Raw genomic sequence first — 7,137 nt, 5'->3', positions numbered from 1 at the left:
CAGAGGAAAGCCGTCAAGGGCGGAGGGTACGAGGTCGAAGCAACAAACCTTGAAGAATTTGCCTTTCCACCCCTTGAAGGAGTGCTGGAATAGGGTTAAGAGGACCCTCCCAGGAATGTTGCTGAGAATCACCCAAAGGTTATTCCTTTGTCTCTTCACTTCGAAGAAATGAAGGAAGATATCAACAAAAGGTGCACACCCGAAGAACCCGCTTAGTATGTCGAAAGCCTTGACAAAGGCCCAGCTGTTAGGGTATAGCTGGGCTGGGGCAATATTGATCTCCGTTACCAATTCCCTCTCAAACCTGGAGAAAGGCAAGCGCACGCCTACACACTTGAAGACCACCTGATAGAAGTAGAAAAAGGGGACCCCGTTGTTGGCTCGCTCATCCTCGCACACCGGCCCCCCTCGAGTGCAAGGGAGCACTGCGATGTCATCATCGTGCCTTTTCGCGAAGGCGCGATGATCATAGGTGCTTGGATCCCCTATATGGTCCTTCCAAGCTTTAGTGGAAACTAGACTTGAGCATTCGTCGAGCAGCTCGTCCGGAGCCCATGTGTAAAGGTCCCTATGATTAACTCTGGGGAGGAGGGTTGGCCGTCATTTTGGCACGTACCGTTAACGAGGAAAGTGAAGATTGAAGAAGAGAAAAGGGTTCAGCAATATGGTAAAGGAAAAGAGTCGTCAAAGAAGAAAAACCATACCTTTAAGTGATCTGAACAATGAAAGTTGGAGGCGCGAAGAGAGAATGCAGAGAAAGTTCTTTGGAAAAGAAGGTGAACAGTATGAAGAAATGCAAAAGAGTGAAAACAGTAAGTCGAAGCGCGGGATTTCGAAGACTTAAACGTTGCAACTGAAGCACAGAAGGCGCTAAATGGGCACCGTGCGATTGAGCCACGTGTCAGGAGATTAAAGTACGACCCAAGGCATCACCTTTCTCGCTCAGAGAGTGTCACATCGTCAGAGTCCTCGAAGGTACGTCGCGTCGGCGGTGCCGAGAATGTCACGTCAACCGGTCAGAAAGTGACATGTCATCAAAATGCAACGTGGACAATAGGGCGAAGCCTTAGTCTTTTCGCTAAAACAAGTGTCATCTCAAGATTGTGGGGCTTGTGTACCGTCCCGTCCCCGGGCGTTGACCGAAGATCAACGTCAACACATGGTGGGACCCCTCAAGGGACCCAAGGAAGAAAGTCAACAGATTGACCGCTCGAGTCACCGCCTCGCTAAGGCATCGCCCAAGAGAGGCATCGCCAAGCAAAGACGTCGCAAGAAGGCTTTGGGCCTCGACAGTCCAGAACAGTAGCAAGGAGAAGAGAAAGGTGGCTTCAAGGCCATAAGTTCTAGCACCAGTAGGGGATATCCTGACTTGTGAAGTATCCACGCCACTGCTGGGAGACCCTGATACAGATACGACCCATGAGAGGGCTATGACCAGGGGAGAACCACGTGCGTGGTACGAGAGAAAGGTAGATACACCCCCAGGGCGAGTGACTAGTGATTGGGACGCATGAGTTGGCACCCAGAAAGTCAACCCACGGGCCAGAAGCACTTCGAAGGAAGGAGGGCCCACACAATGGAATAACCCTAAGTTGGGTTGTGGTGCTATGGGACCCTCTGCACAGAATAACGATCAAGTCAGAAGGGCACATGGCAATGCACACATGCTCATTAAAGGTTTCAGTGAAAGTTTGCCAAGGTACGCGTTAACTTAGTTTACGTATCAAATGTTTCAAGGCACATTTTTATACGCTTTAAATGCGCTTCCACGCGCTTTAAATGCAGAAGCTCTATAAAAAGGGGCCTTGGGTCATTTGAAAGGGGACTCGAGTTTAGACAGAACACAAACCCTAGTTGATTTTGCTGCGCACCCACTGTGAGCACAAGACAATTAGGGCAACCCAGTTTTAGTATTCCAACACAGTTATTTTTGACCACCTTCAGAGGGTGTGTCACCTTTGATGTTTCTCGCTAGCTGACTTGATCGTCGGAGTGCAAACGGCCGCGAGGGCGCCTCTTTGTTCACTTCTTTTTAGGTATCACAGACGGAGCATAACGAAGGTGCCTTAGCTCGCGAGGACAAGCCACGCGCAAAGACGACCCTGGTCAACCGGCGGGAACATAGAGCAAAGCACAAGTGGCAGCACAATGGAAGAATTCTACTGAGTTAGGGCAGTGACGCGCACAGGAGTCCTCGCGGGCGTAATAGTTGGGCAGTAACGGCGGTGGTGTGCGGAGGTAACTGACGCCCACAGGTTGTTGGCGAAATGGAGGAGTGAAAGCGTTGTCGGCCTCAGCAACATGCGAAGACGAAGTCGCAGTCTGGGCGGCGCTGGCGAGTGGGCGTCGCAGGGGCAGAGGGAGAATGGGTTCGGCGTGGCCTGAAGGGAGAATGGGTTCGGCGAATAAGAGGGCGCAGGGGCGTTGTGACTAGTGCGCAACTCTCGTGAAGAGCAGAGAAGCAAGGAAACAAAGATTTCAGAGTGAAGAAGTGAACAGAGCAAGTGAATAGCGCATTGGCGCGCGAGAGTAGAAATAACAACCATATAAGGACGATTCTGCTTTGAACCGTCTTTGTTTTGGCCTTGAACAATCATGTAACGAAGGTTCCTCATGGAACCGTCTTTGTTTGGCCCCTGCGCACTCATTTAACGATGGTTCTGTCTAGAATCGTCTATATAAAGGTCAAAAATATTACAAAATTGCTACTATAAGGTCAAAAATATTACAAATATCACATGGTCTGAAGTCACCAAACCATGTGGAGCAATGGTGTGATGTAATGGTACTACTATATGAAGATAGTTGAAAAAAAGAAAAACTTTTTTCCTTAAATAACAATGTTTTTAATTTTAAATCCCCAACTAACACTATTTTATTTATTTTCCCTTCTAGTATTCTTTTTGACCATGATGAGAATTCGGTTCCCCATGAACTGAATTCTTACCTTCATTTTCTATTCCCAAAAAAAAATCCCTCTTAGAATTTGCTTTTCAGATAATCGAATTCTAAGAGTGTTTTGTTTTCTATAATAATAAACATGAGCAGAAAATAGTTTGGAGGATGATCGAAATTCAATCTGTGAAAAATATAATTTTGACCTTGGCGTATGAATGTTCATTTGAAACTAATTATACGATAACTGAATGTTCTTGGAAATTGGTTACTAGACCAAATTTTGGGGCGATTTTTATTTCTTATTTCCAGTATTGGAGTGAAAGAGATTTTAGTTTTTCGGTGAATGATCAAAATTCGACTTTCAATTTTTGACTTTGGCGTATGAATGTTCATCCGAAATTAATTATGTGGCGATTGAATGTTCATTGGAATTGGTTACTGGTGGGCCGAAATTTGAGGACGATTTTCGATTTTTATTTCTTATTTTCAATATTGGAGTGAAAATGATTTTGGTTTTCCGTTGGATGTTCAAAATCTGGTTTCCAATTTTCGACTTTGGCGTATGAATGTTCATCTAGAATTAATTATGCAGTGACTGAATGTTCGTGAGAATTGGTTGCCGATGGACCGAAATTTGGGGACAGTTTCCAATTTTTATTTCTTATTTCTAGTGTTATAGTAAAAGAGATGTGGGTTTTCCGGTGGTGGGTGACCTGTACGAACTTAATTTTTTTATTTCCTGCATTGGAGTAGAGTGGAACATATGAGTGTGGTCCAGTAAGTGATCATAATTTGAATATGTATTTTTTTTGATTTTGATATACGCATTATCCGGAATGAACTCTCTGGTGGATGCATTATCCAGAATTATAAAATTATTAGTTGTTATATCTTTTTAAAATTAAAGTTATCATTATTATTTGGTTGAAAATAAAAAGGAATTAATAAATTAAAAAGAATTGATATTTTTAATTTTGGATGCATTAAAAATATGTATTGGTTGTAAAAATAAAAGAAATATTTGTAATGTTTAAAAACTTAGAAATATAACTATTGAAAAAAGAAATGAGTTTTTACAAAAGAAAAAGTAATAAACTAAAAATGTTTAGTTTAAATTTTTTTTTTTGTAAGAATGAAGAAAATAAAAAATTAAAACCTACAACAACATAAAAGTTGAATCTATAAACATAAATTAGTATTTTTTTAATTATTATTGATTATCTAATCTTGTTAATTTGAAGTATAAAATACAATACATAATTATAAAATAAACAAAGTCAATTAGAATTAATTAGTAATGGAAACACGTATAATATTGAGATGAGAAATTGAAGTTCTTTATTAATAACTTAAATTTTTGTAAACAATAACTTTAGTGTCATGAGAATATATTAGTCTCCAAAATGGTGACCAGTTCCACCGTGGCGACGACGTCTGTTACGTGGTGCGTTGCATCGTGGTGATTATGATTGTTATGGTTTTGGTTGGTCATTGGATATAAATTGTGGGGGTGCTTATTCATTTTGAATGCATTGGAAGAACTTCATGCTTCATTGTACAAGTGTGTTGGATGCATATATTGCATGTAATCATTAGCAGAAGGTGGTATACTCAGATTCGCTCCAAACAAGTTAGATAAGAAATCAGTTGAACTAGACGCAAATGATTGTCTTCTATCGTCCATTACAGGTTATGGTTGAGGTGTATTGAATTTTTCAACTGCGTACTAATGTCGGTAAGGTTCTTGTAGTGGCTGAAAATAACCTGTTGCTTCTGCAAATAAATGTCGATAAGCATTGTTCCCGCCGGTTGACTGGGATCGTCTTTGCGCGTGGCTCGTCTTTGCGAGCTAGGGCACCTTCGTTCTGCTCCGTCTGTGATACCTGAAAAGGAAGTGAACAAAAGGGGCCCTCGCGGCCGTTTGCACTCCGACGATCAAGTCAGCTAGCGAGAAACATTAAAGGTGACACACCTCCGTGCCGGAACACCGTAAAACGAATGCTCTAAAGGTGGTAAAAAATAAATGAATGGCTAAAACTGTGTTGCCCTAATTGTCTTGTGCGCACAGTGGGTGTGCAGCGAAACAACTAGGGTTTGTGCTCTGTGCAAACTGTGAGAATTAGGTCAAAACTCCTCCTCTTCAAACGTCCCAAGGCCCCCTTTTTATACACCTCCCGCATTATAAAGCGCGCTAAAGCGCATTGAAAGCTTATAAAAATGTGCCTTGAAACATTTGATACGTAAACGCGAATATTGATATTTGTGTGCTTATTGCCACCTGTCCTTCTGACTTGATCGCTATTCTACGTAGAGGGCCTCACACCGCCGTAACCCAACTTAGGGTTATTCCATTGTGTGAGTCCTCTTTCTAAAAAGTGCATCTGGCGCAGGGGGTGACTTTCTGGGTGCCAACTCATGCGCCCCAGCTTTTAGTCACTCACCTTGGGAGTGTATATACCTTTCTCTCGTACCACGCACGTGGTTCTCCCCTGGACGTGGCCCTCTCATGGTTCGTATCTATCCAGGGTCTCCCAGCGGTGGTGTGGGTACTTCACGAGTTAGGTTTCCCCCTACTGGTACTAGAACTATGGCCTTGAAGCCGCCTTTCTCTTCTCTTTGTTACTGTTCTAAACTGTCGAGGCCCGAGGCCTCCTTGCGATGTCTTATCCTGGCGACGCCTTAACCCGGCGACGCCTTTGCTTGGCGATGCCTTAACCTGGCGACGCCTTTACTAGGCGACGCCTCAGCAAGGCGGCGCCTTAACCTGGCGATGCCTAATCGGTCAATCTGTTGACATTTTTTCTTGGGTCCCTCGAGGGATCCCACCATGTGTTGACTTTGACCTTTGGTCAACGTCCGGGGATGGGACGGTACACAAGCCCCCCAGTCTTGAGCTGACACTTGTCTCAGCGAAAAGACTAAGTCCTCGCCCCATTATCCACGTGGCATTCTTGCTAACGTGACATTCCTTTGCACAGTTGACGTGACACTCTCTGAGCACCTGACGCGACGTTCTCTACACTGAGGATGTGACGTTTTAAGTGCGCTTATCTTTCGACACGTGGCATGATCCTATGGCCGGGGATGAGTGTCGTTAGCGCTTCGAGTTAACGTTACATCTTTCAAAACGCGCGCGCTTCAAACCACTGTTTCATTCACTCTTTGCATTTCTTCTTACTGTTCATCTTTTCTGTAACCTCTGCATCTCTTGCGCTCTTCCTCCTTGCGAAAGCTCGCGTCTTTCTCACTTCCAACCACAAAGGTATGGTTTTTCTACTCCGATCCTACTTACACTTTACTGTATTGATCTCATAACTGCCTGGGACTGTTTATTTTTCTTGCATTTCTCTATGTTCTTCCTCTCTTCCCCACACTTCCTCATCCTCCCCTTCTCTCTGGGTTTCTCGTGGGTAGGGGCTTTCTTAGGGCTTCTTCCCCCTTTTCTTCCTAACCTTATTTGCTAAACCTTTTCTCCTCTTCATTCTTCAGTTTCTTCATCAATGGCATGTACTAAAACAACGACCAACCCTCTACCCCCCAGAGTCAACCATAGGGCCCTTTACACATGGGCTCCAGACGAGCTGCTCGATGAGTGCTCGAGCTTGGTCTCCTCAAAAGCTTGGAGGGATCACGTAGGAGAGTCAAGCACCTACGCTCATCGTGCCTTCGCGAAAAGGCACGATGACGACATTGCAGTGCTCCCTTGTACCCTAGGGGAGCTTGTATGTGGGGATGAGCGGGCCAACAACGGGGTCCCCTTCTTCTATTTCTACCAAGTGGTCTTCAAGCGTATAGGGATACGCTTGCCCTTTTCCAGGTTTGAGAGGGAACTGCTAACGGAGATCAATATCGCCCCAGCTCAGTTGCACCCCAACGGCTAGGCCTTAGTCAAGACCTTTGACGTATTGTGCGGGTTCTTCGGGCGCGCACCCTCCGTCGACATCTTCCTACATTTCTTCGAAGTGAAGAAACAGGGGAAGAGCCGCTGGGTGAGTCTCAGCAACATCCCTGGAAGGGTCCTCCTGACTCTATTCCAGCAATCCTTTAAGGGGTGGAAGGGCAAGTTCTTCAAGGTTTGCTGCTCCGACTTCGACCCCTCTGCCCTCAACGGCTTTCCACTGTACTGGGTGAAGGAGGTGAAGACCGTAAAGCCCAAATCCCTAGACGAGTTGCCCTCGAATGATCGAGAGGCCTGTCAAATTCTGACTAGCGCGGGGGGCTTCGACACCGCCACCCTGA

The sequence above is a fragment of the Phaseolus vulgaris genome, chromosome 11 (assembly GCF_000499845.2).
Source record: "Phaseolus vulgaris cultivar G19833 chromosome 11, P. vulgaris v2.0, whole genome shotgun sequence".
In the NCBI taxonomy this organism is placed as follows: domain Eukaryota; kingdom Viridiplantae; phylum Streptophyta; class Magnoliopsida; order Fabales; family Fabaceae; genus Phaseolus; species Phaseolus vulgaris.
The sequence above is the reverse complement of the archived record's forward strand: the minus strand, read 5'-3'. Positions refer to the sequence as shown.